Genomic DNA, 12,723 nt, shown 5'->3' with positions numbered 1-12,723 from the left:
AATACTAACTGTCAGATTTGAGTAAAGCATTTGTGGAGACCCAATCATAAAATGATGTTGTGGGTTAGGGTTTGAGGTTTTTCCTTTTTGCTCAAGAGGTAGGGGGAGAGAGAAAAAAATAATAGAACATCAGAGATAAACTTAGAAGTCCTTATCTTTGTTTCCCTAATCCCATTTCTCTCTCCCCTGAGACAAATACCATTATAAATTTGAGAATATCTTTTCAGTGTATCCTTTCATAGTTTCACCACCTGCACTGGTCTCCATGAATAATATACAGTTGAGCTTTCTGTGTTTTTGGTTACCTTGTCTCAACATTTATTTTTAAGATGTCTCCAGTTGACCACTTCCAGATCTAGTGCATGGCTTTTATCTGCTCTGCAGTATTCCTTCATGCTTTATTGTCTGACCAATGGGCTGACAGGCTAACAATATTTTGCTACAACGGACAATTGCTGCAGTGAACAACACCCTCATGTGTGCCTGTTTTCTAGCACACAGGAGGCACATGCAATGTGAGGAAGCAGGGTGTGGATCCTGTCACTGCCACTTAAACCAGTTCTGTGAAGTTAAGGCAAGTTACCTGACCTTCTTTCTGTGCTTGATTTCCTCATTTGTAAATTGATGGAGAAATAATAGTACCTACTATTACAGTAGTAGTATTACAGTGATGCAAGCATTTAGGACAATGCCTGGCACATCATGGGAACAAAATAAATGTTAGTCATCATCATCATCAAATGATCACAGCTGGATGAGTCTTTGCTGGCCCCAAGATGTGCACAGCTTAAACATCACTGCCAAATTCCTCCCCAAAATCAACTTACGTTCCCACCAGTGGTGTCTGGAATTTTATGCTTTCCCACGTATTCATTAACACAAGAATGTTAAGACTTTTTTTTTGGCAACATGATAGAGTGAAAACAGTTCGGTTTTACTTTTTATCTTGAACACCATTACTGTTTGAATAAAATCTGCTTTAAAACGGGATTGCCACCTAGTGGTGGAAGCAGTAGACTGCAGTTATGGAGCAGAAGCCAAATATGAGTAGGCCTACATGTACCTAGGGTGGATTGGGACATTTTAATCACTAACACAGGTCTGGTTTGAATTAAAGTAACTGCATGAGAGTTTTTCTATTATCTTATCCCATTTTTAGGCAGCTCGTGATTTTCTCCTGACTTTTTCCAGTACAGCAACATGGAGACCTGTCTGCACAGCCCTGTGCAGCTTCCGACAGCTGAATGAATCTGGGTCACTGGCTCAGAAAAGAGAAGTGAGATAAATTAGGAACAAGGCTATTCACAAACTGGCAAGAGACTGTAGCTCCAAGCAGGGCAGGCTTTTCTTGAGCGGTCCTAACTCACCAGTGCAGAGATGGTCAAGTGCACGCATCAGGGCTGCTCTCTCAAACTGCCACAGGGGGCTGAGCCGAGAGGCACAGTTAACTTCTTTCCAAATAATGGGCTTGGCCTGTCTGCTGCAAAGACTTCTAAAATTATATTCTAAAAAGATTTTCCGGGTGCATGAAAATGTTAGATATTAATCATCAGACATAGATACATTTAAAAAGATCTATACAAAAATGTTCCATGAAATATAAGGATTTTTTTAAAAAGCAATGTTAATGAACTATTACATAATATATCTTTAAATAAGTGCAGTCACTAAATTAATGGGATATTAAAAGTTAAGAAAAGAAAACAGAGCCTAAACAACATGCAAGGGTCACCTGCAATTAGAAACATCCATTCAGACCAATCTTGACTATCCTACAGTACCAGGCTCACGTTAATTTCCTAGCTGTTCTTTGTGATGACACTAGCCTAAAATAACTTTCCTTCATCCCTTTGTTCAGCCAAATCTTAATTTTCTAAGTGCTTGGACCTGAACCCCAGTCCCACCAAATGTCCCACGCAAGTCTCCTCAGCTCTGCTGGAAAGGAGGTGGTGTAGTGCAGAAATCTCTTGATTTAGAATTAGGCATACTAGAGTTCAAATCCCAGCGCTGCAATATTAGGTGATTACTTCCCTTCCCCATACCTGTTTCCTTATCAGTAATTTGGGGATGGCGCTGACCCCAGTGTAATTGGGGAAACATATGAGAATGCTGGAAATGAAGTAGGCACTGAGCAAATATTTGTTCCTTCCTCCCTGGAACTGACTCCAATCAACATGTGATGATTCCACCCTTCACTGAACTCCTAAGGGGCCATTATTTTTACCACTCATCTTGATTCTTATTTGTATTCTACATTTTTCTGTCACTTAACCATTTCAGATGTGTATATAATCTTCCCAGTCATTGGGACACATCAACAGTGCTGGACAAATGTGAAGCATTCAATACATATATACTGCTTGTTAGGCAAACTGTCTTACATGTGAATGCTTCCTTTTCCATGACATAGAAGGAGTGGGTTGTTTTTAATTTTTAAATGAAGACTTGTGTAATAACTACAGAACATGATACAAAGCACAGGTTATCACAAGTTGAGAGAACTGAGTGCATCTTGAATTCAAAGTCAAGAAAGTCAAGAAAGTAGACAAAACCCACACAGAACAGTATTAAGAGAGATAAGTGAAGAGACAAACAATAAAAGGGAAACTGCCCTGCCTCAGAACAGCAGAAAAAGAGCTGGGAATCAGACTGGTCCACCAGTCGGAGACGTTGTCGTTAGTTCTGGGCAGCCCTTTGCTAAGAGGTTGTACATTCGACTGTGAGCTCAGTGATTTGAAAAGTAAACGCAAAACTAGAAGAGCAAGACAGCGAACCTAGACTTGTAAAATGGGACTTGCGCAGCAGTACAGAGAAGGACAGAGGGCACAAAAAGCACGAGGTTGTGAGTTAGAGGTTAATTCATCGTGTCACCGCACAAATTGAGTGTCTGTTTTGTGTCAGCTTGTACAAGACACTGAAGATCAAGATAGGCATGGAGTTTACAGTCTAGAGGAGGGGCAGGCAATTAGCAGGTGAAAAAAGTAGTAAGAAAATTATAGATTGAGAAGCACCATGAAGAACCAGAATCATTGAGCCAGCAAGGTGACTGAAATTTTGGATTAGGTGGTCAGAGAGGGCTCTTCTGAGGGGTGACATGTAAGATGAAAACTGAAAGATGAAATGTGGCCAATGTAAAGAGCCCCAGGAAGAGTATTCCCAAAGCCTAGAGGCAGGAAAGAGAATTTACAGTCTAGAGGAGGGGCAACAGTAAGAAGGCAGGGTGGTCAGGAAGCAGTGAGGAAAGGGAAGGAATTGCAGGCTAGTGGGTAGGGAGTCAGGTGTTGCCAAACTCAATAGGTCATGAAATGACTTTGGATTTAGTCTAAGGAAGATGGAAAGATGGGATAAGCAGGGGAATAAAGTCATCCTATCCCTTTTCAAGAAAATCAGTCTTGTTTGGAGCAGAAAGCAGGGGCAAGAGTTGAGAGAGAGACCAGTTGGACAGCTATTGCAATAGACTTGCTCAGGGGTCAGCAAACTATGGCCTGCGGAGCAAATCCAGCCTGCTGCCTGTTTTTGTATAGTCTGTGTGCTGAGGATTGTTTTTGCATGTCACATGGAACTGACCCAGAGGCCTCCACCCACTTCTGGTGTAGGTTTTTTTCCAAATGCCCGGGGGACATTGTCATGGTTAGGAATTCCAACTGCCCAGCATCGCAGATGGCAGCCACTACACGAGGGCAGGAACTCCGTGAACTGTTAAGGACATGTATGTGATCCTCAACTCGTATCTGGCTCTAAAGACCCAGCTCGTGTTCTCTGCTCTGTGAAGTTTCCTAGTCCCTTCAGAGGTGATCTGTCTCCTGCAGCATTTAACACAGCCTCTATGTTGGTGTTCACCATATCTGCTTGTACATCTATTTCTCCCACTAGATGATGAGCAAGAATCAGTTTTATATTTCCTCTGCACTCAGTGCTAATACAGGGCCTGACTTGTGGCAGATACACAGGCCACGCTGGTCCACATAACAACACTGTCTTGCCCTGTCCACATCCCCTCAGCATCCGCTGTTCTGAATGTTGGTGCAATGGACTGAATGTTTATGTCCCCCCAAATTAATATGTTGAAGCCCTAATCCCAATGTGATGGTATTTGGAGGTGGGGCCTTTGGGAGATGATTTGGTCATGAGGGTGGAGACCTCAGGAATAGAATTAGTGCCCTTACAAGATGAAACCAGAGAGCTAGCTTTGCTCTCTTTCCACCATGTGAAGACGAGCGGAAATTGGTGGCAGTCCTCAACCTGGACCAGGGCTCTCACTAGAACCTGGCCATGCTGGCTGGCTCCCTGATCTCAGACTTCCAGCCTCCAGAACTGTGAGCAATTTCTATTGTTTACAAGCTACCTAGTCAATGATACTTTGTTACAACTGCCCAAGCTGACTAAAATAGATGGTTTCTTATAAGAACCTGAGAACTGCCCTAAGGTTTTGTCTGGCTGCAGGACAGGCCAAGTTTTCACAGAGCTAACTCCCCTGGGGTCGACCCTAGGCCAATGAAACGCAGGAGTTGTGGCTGAATAGCCCAGCTTCCTCACCTCTCAGGATGGGCAACTCTGGGGCATGTTTTATATAGCTGCCCAGAGCTCCCCAGCTAGACTGAGGCCCAATAGTAACCTGCTCACCAGCACACCCTGTACTGGCTTTCTTCTCTTCCCTGTTTCACTTCCCCATGATCATATCACATTCCTTGGGGACAGTAATAAACCATTGTCTCAGGGAGACAGTTGGTGAGGTTATTGATTACATTGGATGTATGGATGAGGATGCTTAACAGCAAAGAAAGAAATGGAAGCCAGTTTGTCCACTGTCCCCTAGCACATGCTGCTGCTTCCACAGTACATCTAGACTACCTTAGAGCACGTGCACAGCCAACAGTTCTGGCACAGGAAAAAGCACTTCTCGGCTGTCCTCACCATCATGCTATTTGTCATCCCATCCATCTGCTGTCTTCACGAAATACTCGCCCACGTCAGCTAAAATGGTGCACTGGGCTTAGAATTGGTTGAGAAAACGTCAGGGCACTGGAACAGAGGAGAGAACCAAAATAGCAACTGTGTGGACCATGGTGGCGGCCACTCAAATCTGCCCCCTTGCATAGAAGGCAGGACTTCCAGAGCCCAGGAGGCCTCTAGGGGAATCGTTAGGTTGCACACGCACATGTGTGTGTGCATGCACGCACACGTGCGCAAAGCAGGCCCTGGGAGTCGTGAGTAGCTGGGTCAGTACGCTCCGTGCATATCCCCACTGATACCTGGTGCTTTTCAGCCCTTCCTCCAGCTGGCTTTGCATCAGTGCTGCTTCTTGCCCCCTTTGGAAACACAAGGGATTCCCAAAACATAAAAATGGATTTGTTTAAGGTTGTTATTTATTTTTAAATGTTTATCTGTTAGTTTTCTAATCAGTCTTCCATGTAGCAGGAGTTCAATAAAAACATATAGATTTTCATGTCTAAGGTCAGTTGCAGGATGTTCCTCACAGAACACTATGTGCCCTTACAAGCCGGGGATTAGATGTTCTTTTCTCAGAGGAAAGAATTCTAAAACCCAGGTTATTTTGATCTTAGAAGCACGGATACTTACATATTCATTCACTGGACAACTACTTATTGAATGTCTATTAGGACATAGGCAACTGTCCTAGGTCCTGTGCGCAGAGCAAACAAAATTCCTCATCTCATGGAGATTATAGTCCAGTGGGAGAGACGAACAGTGAACACTTTCATGTCAAATATCAGGAAAGCTTAAATGCTGTGAAGAAAAACAAAGCAGAGGAAAGGAAATAGAGACAGAGGCTGCAATTTGAGTTGGGATGGTCAAGAAAAGTTCCAATTAACTATGGCTGCATGACAAAGTGCCTCAAAACTAGGTGACTAAAACAATTGTTTTATTATCTCCCAATTCTGGACTCAGCTAGGTGGTTCTCCTGCTCCCCACAGATTTTCGCTGGGGCTTCAGGCATCTGCAGGTTGGCTGAGCAGTAACATCCGAGATGACTCATTGGCATGTCTTGTGTCTTGGCAGAGATGGGAAGAAGGCTGGGCTCCTCTGGGATGTCAGGACAGCTGGGCTCCTCTCTCCATGTAGTCTCAGGGCCTTTCCTTCTCCTGATAACCTGTCCATGTGGCCTCTCACATGGCCTTTCCAGCAGGGTAGACGGACTTCTTACGTGGCAGCTTAGGGCTCTCCATATTCAAAAGCAGAAGCTGCCAGGCCATTTTAGGGCTTAGGCCTAGAGTTGGCCCAGCATCACTTCCGACACATTCTGTTAATTAAAGTGAGTCACAGGGCCAACACAGATTCAGTGTGGGAGGGGACTGCAAAGGAGGTGAGCACTGGGAAGCAGGGTTTGCTGGGGGCTAGCTACCCACAAGGCCTCATCGATTATGTGACATGTAAGCAGAGACCAGAATAAAGTGAAAAAGTGAAACATGCAGCAATAAGAGGGGATGCAAAAGCCCTGAGACCAGAATGTGCTTGGGGTGTGTGAGGAAAGCTGGAGCTAAGCAGTGAGTGATGAGGTCAGGAGGCAGCCAAGGATCAGACTCTCTCAGTGCTGCAGGCTGCGGAAAGGGATTTGGGAGTTATTCTTAATGTGAGGGGGAGCCCTGGATGTGCCATGATCCACAACAGCCACCTGATCTCAACGCTGCTGGATCTCAAGCTTGCAGGTTGAGACTCCCCCTCAGGCCTCCTAGAGTCTCCCTATTTAAACTGCAACCTCTTTGCCCTTGTACTCTCCATGTACCTTCTCTGCTTGATTTTCCCACAGCTCTTAGCATCACCTAATTTATCTTATGTATTGTCCACCTTCTTCCTCTAGAATGGAAACTCAAAACAGGCAGGGATTTTTGTCTGTAGGCCAACGACTAAAATGGTTTATGAATGAACTAATCAGTTAGTTCATTCTCTGTAGCCCCCACTGGGTCTAACACAATGTTTGGGATACATGAGGGAGGATGTGCCTGGTAAATATTGAATGACTGATTAATCTGGCAACAACATAACTTTTATAGTGCCTCTTGTCTTATTATCCAAAAGTTTCCATTTACTAAGCAATTATCCAGGGAAAAGGCAGAGGAAATGAAATGAGCCTTCAAAGCAGCCTAAATAGTGACTAAAGGTCACAGGACAGCCCCTCACTTCACCCACAATTCTAGTGTGCTCAATACCCTGGTTATCAAACAATTGTAGCCTGGAAAGTCCTGGATTAAAGGAGGAGGGGCTGTGATAAGATAAGAAGGAAAGTGACAGCTGCCAGCAAGTGGAGGACAGAAAACTCGAAATGTAAACAGGAGGTGCAGCACAGTCGGGGTGGCAGGGCACAGGGATGAGCAGACCTGTGGGCCTCAGAGGCTTCGAGAAGCCATGCCTACACATGGTAAGACCACAGGCTATATTTATAATGATGAGTAAGTCACTTCTAACAGCAGATTATGTTCATTGTTCTCTGTTTAAGATGAGGAAATACACATATCTTAGATTCTTATTCAAAGCAAAGAGTAGGCACCCAGCTGGTGACAGAAAACACCTCTCCAAGGATGCTAGCCCCCACAGCCTCCCACTCCATCCCCTCCTTTCCTATGGCAGCTCTTTCCTGTTCTTCGTGTTGGTTCTTCTCCCCTCCCCAGCGGCTGCACCGGTGTGTCCAGGCCTCTTCCCATTGCTGCAGTATGATCGCTTCCAGCCTACAGCTTCATGCTTTCTCTGGCCCAGCAACACTCAACTCCCTATCTCCACCTCAGACCCTGTCCTGGAACTCCCTCCTCCTACTCAACTTGTCCTTGTGTTTACCAGACACGGGGATATCTCATAAGCAACTTTAAAAGATCCAAATTAGACTCCCGATTCGCCCCCACCTCGACTCCGCTCCTCAGGTATCACAATTCTTCCAGTTGCTCAGGCAAAAGCTTTGGAGCCATTCTTGATTCCTCTCTTTTTCTCATCACCAGGGTGACCATATCATTCATTATATAAACTGGAACTATCTCAGACAAATAAGGACGTATGGTCTGTCCATTAACTCACATACGATTCATCGACAAACCCAGTTAGCTCTATTTTTAAAAACATATCCAGCATCTGGCTGTTCTCACAGTCTCTTGCACTATCACCCCAGCGTAAACATTCATTGTGTCCTGCCTTTATTTTTGCAACGGCCTCCTAGCTGGTCTCTTCACTTCCACCTGTGCCTCTCATCTCCAAATCTGTTCTCATAGCAGCCACAGCAAGCTCATTAAAACATAGCGAGATCATGTTACTCCTCTGCTCAAAACTCACAGTCTTTTCCTAATTCATTCAGAAGAAAAGTCTTTACAATAGCCTGCTCCCCCTGACCTTTGACCTCATCTATACCCTCTCCATCTCTTCTCACGCCACTGTAACTGCACTGGTCCTCCTGCTCCTCAGGCAAGTCAAGTACATCCCTGCTCCCTGGCCTTTGCTTTTGCTGTTCCCTTTGCCTGGGACACTCCCGCAGATACCTGCAGGGCTTATTGCCTCACTTCTTTCAGACCGCACGTCCCTGTCCCCCTATATAAATGTCAACAGTCTCCACCGACATCACCTACCCATCCTCATCCCAGATGTCCTTGCCTTATGTGGCATAGCAATTTGCATGGTCCCACAAGCTCTTCTAGAAGCACTCTTCCCATCAAAGGGGAGTCTTACTCCCCTCCCCTTCAATGTGGACTAGCCTTAGGAACTCACTTCCAACAGATAGACTGTGGCAGAAGTGACACTGCAGGACTCCTGAGGCAGGCTCTTCGCAGGTGATACAGCCTCTGCCTGACTCCCCTAGGACATTCTCCCTTAGAACCCACCATAAAAGAGGAAGCCTAAACTAGCTTGCACAGAGAGACTATAAGGGAGCCCATGTGGAGGCCCCAGCCAACAGCCAGCTGTAATCACCAGACGCATGAGCGAACACAAGCTTTCAGGCGGTTTGCAGTCCCCAGCTTCAAGTCCTCTCTAAGGCTCCCGACATCATGGAGCAGAGTAAAGCCATCCCCTGTGCCTCTGTGCTGACCCCTTTCTAAACTCCTGACCCACAAAACCACTGAGTTTGGACAATTTGTTCACAGCCACAGTAACTGGAACACCAATGTGATTTTTCTCCATAGTAGCTACCACAGTATATGTTTACTTGCTTATTTCTTGTCTGTCTCTCCCATGAGAATGGGAGCCTCTGGAGGGCAAGGACTTGTGTCTACTTTTACCTAACCTCGGTATCTAGAAAAGTACCTGGCACATTGTGGGCACTTGGTAATTATTCATTGAACAAATGAATCCTTGCTAATTAAAGAAAACTGCTCCTTACTATAATTTGTAATACCTTCTGCTGAGGCACATGACCTTTTCCTGAAGAAAGCGTTCTCTGGTGTGTTTTGGACAAGCTCCCTGTTAAAAAATAATCTCTTGTCAGCCATCTGGAAAATGATAAAGTTGGATCCATACCTCCCACTACACACTGGGAAATAGTCCAAATGGATCAAGATTTATACATGATAAAATGAAACCATTAAGGTCCTAGAAAAAAGGCATGAAAGAATTCTGACATAACGTTGGAGTGCAAGGCCTTTCTAGCTGTGACTCAATCTCCAGAAACCTTAAAAGAAAAAGATGGATCAATTCAAACTTCATAAAAATCACAAAACTTCTGCTTGGCCAAGGAAAACCAGCATTAGCAAAATTGAAAGATAAATGACAATCTGAGAGGAAAACCAGTAACTTCCATTACAAAGAGCTAAACTTCCTGATACACTTAAACAAACAAACAAACAAACAAACAAACAAACAAACACACTCCTAGAAGGTGGGCAGAAAAAGAAGGCCAACAACCCAGTAGACACGTAGGCATTCGGGAAGTTTAGTTCACAGAACAGGGATCTACAAATGGCCTTTGATTATATGAGAAGACATGCAACCTCTTTCACACATAATAAGAGAAATGTAAAAAATAAAACTACTCTGAGAAACAATTTCTCCCCTATCAGACTGACCAAAATCCCAAACTATGGCAGTACAATGCTGGCAAGATGGTGAGGCGAGGGGACTCTCACATGCTGCCGCTGGGACTGCAAAGTGGTACATCTCTGTGCCAGGCTGTTGGGCCAAACCAATCAACGTTACGGTGGGCATGTCCTTAGCCCTCACAATTGCATTTCTGGGAATTTATCCCACAGATGTTTGCACATATGTGAAATGACATATGATAGAGTTACCTACTGTAGCATCCTTTACAGTAGCAACACATTTGAAACAACATAAATGTCTATCAGAAGACCAATAATCTAAATTATGGTACATCCATACAACACAATCCTAGATAGCTGTAAAGAAAAATGAGAACACTTTTTTGTACTGTTATAAAAAGAACTACAAGATGTATTATTAAAAGAAAAAATGCAAGTCTCCAAACAGTATGCATAATGCTATTTGCTGATTGAAATAAAACAGTGGTGAACAGGAATATATATATTCGTATTTGCTTATATATGAATAAAGAAACTCAAGAAAGTTCACCAAGAAGCTAAGAATGGTTAACCATGACGAAGAGGAGAGGCGTGGCAGATGAGGAACATATTTGAAGGGAAGACTTTTCTCTGTATACGTTTTAATATTTTCTTTTTCCCCCAAACACCACATAATTTGTAACAAATTATTTATTCCTTTAGCTTCAAAAGAAGTCCTCTATGAAAATGTAAATACTCTATGGAGAAGTAGCCAGAGCCTATGGACCTCAATCTTTTTCATCCCTAAAATCTATTTCTGTGATTTCTCACCCTTGCCTTGGAAACCTCCAAGTGAACCAATCCCCAGCTGCTTAGACTGTTCACTGCCAAACAGCTTGGCGGTCATGCCTTTCCCCTTCGCCATCCCAAGGGTACCCACAGAGAATGACCGGACCTTGGCCTCAAGGCAGGACAGTGTCTATGGGGCCATTCATATTCCAGTGCTCTCCCTAGATCTGGCCGAGGCTAGATTCCAGTTGAAACTACATCTTCCTCTATTGTACCTCGATCCCCTTACCTCCTTACTGATTTCTTCTTAAAGCCTCCCCCAATGAATTACTTACCCCAGAATCTCTGTCTCAGCTCTGCTTCTAGGAACCCAATCTAAGACATCAACTAAATAAACCACATTGATTGATAACAGATGTCTCTCTCTAAAATGAACCACCAGTAAGTAGGCACTTCTGACAAGCATGAACACCAGTTTCCACACCGTACTGACCTAACACCAGCCAAAAGCAAAGATACTGCTGAGTGGACTTTGTACAGGTTAATAAATCATTTCTAATGAGGGATATAAAATGTTGACAATAACTCATTCATATACATCCCCACCACCTAAGTTTCCAGGGCTGCCAACCTGAGAACCAGTACTCTAAGTCATGACCCTGTATGCTCTAGGTGGATTTCCTGACAACTGAATGAGAGTAGGACAAGCAAACAGGTTGGGAGGAAGAGGGGGTTAAAATTAGGACGTCGTTGCTTTGGCCTGCTGTGGCAGAGACTGCGAGTTGTCCACCATAATCCATTCCCTCATTCTGGCATACAAGAGCATTGTGGCAAAATCCTTGCCCTGGAAAACGAGTGTAAGGGCCATGTATCACGCCCAAACCAGCAGCTTCAGAATGAGTGTGACCTTTCCACACTTGTACCAGACCCGGTGCTACTCTACCCAGGTTTCCTCAGCACTCAGCTCTGTGTGCTGAAGACGGCTTATGGCCAACCCGTCATTCTGCCTGAGGGCTTTTCCTGGCACAGAGAGCATGCTTGTCCAGTGCACAGAGAAAGCTGGAAGGGCTCCAAAATGAATGTCCCCAGTGCTAGCACCTCAGCTAAATCTCCAAGGATGAGAGGTAGTGAATGAATGGTTTCCTATGCCCCTCAAGTGGGGTAACTCTGAGGCACATCTGAACTGGCTCCTGGAGATCCCTGTGGGGATTAAGCTCCAGTTGTCCACGGTAGTAACTTCCTTGATTATAATCCCTTTCTTGCCTGTCTTCCCTTTCCTGTCACACTTCCCCATTCCCCGACAGATGTTTTCTTGGATCACCCACAGAAGCAGCTGACTTGAACTTGAACCTTGGCCTCAGAATCAACTTCTAGAGGAACTTAAACCAAGACAACTCTCCTATCAGCTGAAACCCACAGAGCCCCAGCTTCAACCATGCCCATGTTGACAATGTCCCAGAGCATGGCAGAGCAACAAAAGAAAGAAGCCACAGCATTTGCTGGGAATCTTTGTTCAGGAGCTGCATCATGTCTTAGCTAGTAGACCTGCACAATATCCATTTCCTGCCTGGTCAGAGTAGTCTGCTTTTCTGCTGGAGACCACTTTCCCACCACTCCCAGGCCAGAGGTATAACTGATCTTGTCTCTCCACCCCTGCTTCAGAGGTAGGCAGAATCACAGGACTCAGGCCTGGGCCAAGAGAGCCTTGTGTCCCAGAGCACAGTGAATGGATGAGGGGCGGGCCTGAGAGCCAACTTGGGCCAACCAAGACAAAAAGCACCAATCCGAGATCTTTGGCTAAAAGACAAACCCTCCTTCTACAGGGCTGCTACATGGTGGGATAGAAGTCCAAGGGCGGGTGGTCATCCAGTTTCCACTTTGTCCTGCCACCTGGGGGAGAAAGATGAGGGATAATGACATGATTTAAACACCTATATCCGGCCACCCCTGAAATGGGAACAACCCTAGACTTATTAGCTTTCCC

This window comes from Pteropus alecto, unplaced genomic scaffold (genome assembly GCF_000325575.1).
Source record: "Pteropus alecto unplaced genomic scaffold, ASM32557v1 scaffold45, whole genome shotgun sequence".
In the NCBI taxonomy this organism is placed as follows: domain Eukaryota; kingdom Metazoa; phylum Chordata; class Mammalia; order Chiroptera; family Pteropodidae; genus Pteropus; species Pteropus alecto.
This window is presented reverse-complemented; position numbering follows the sequence as displayed.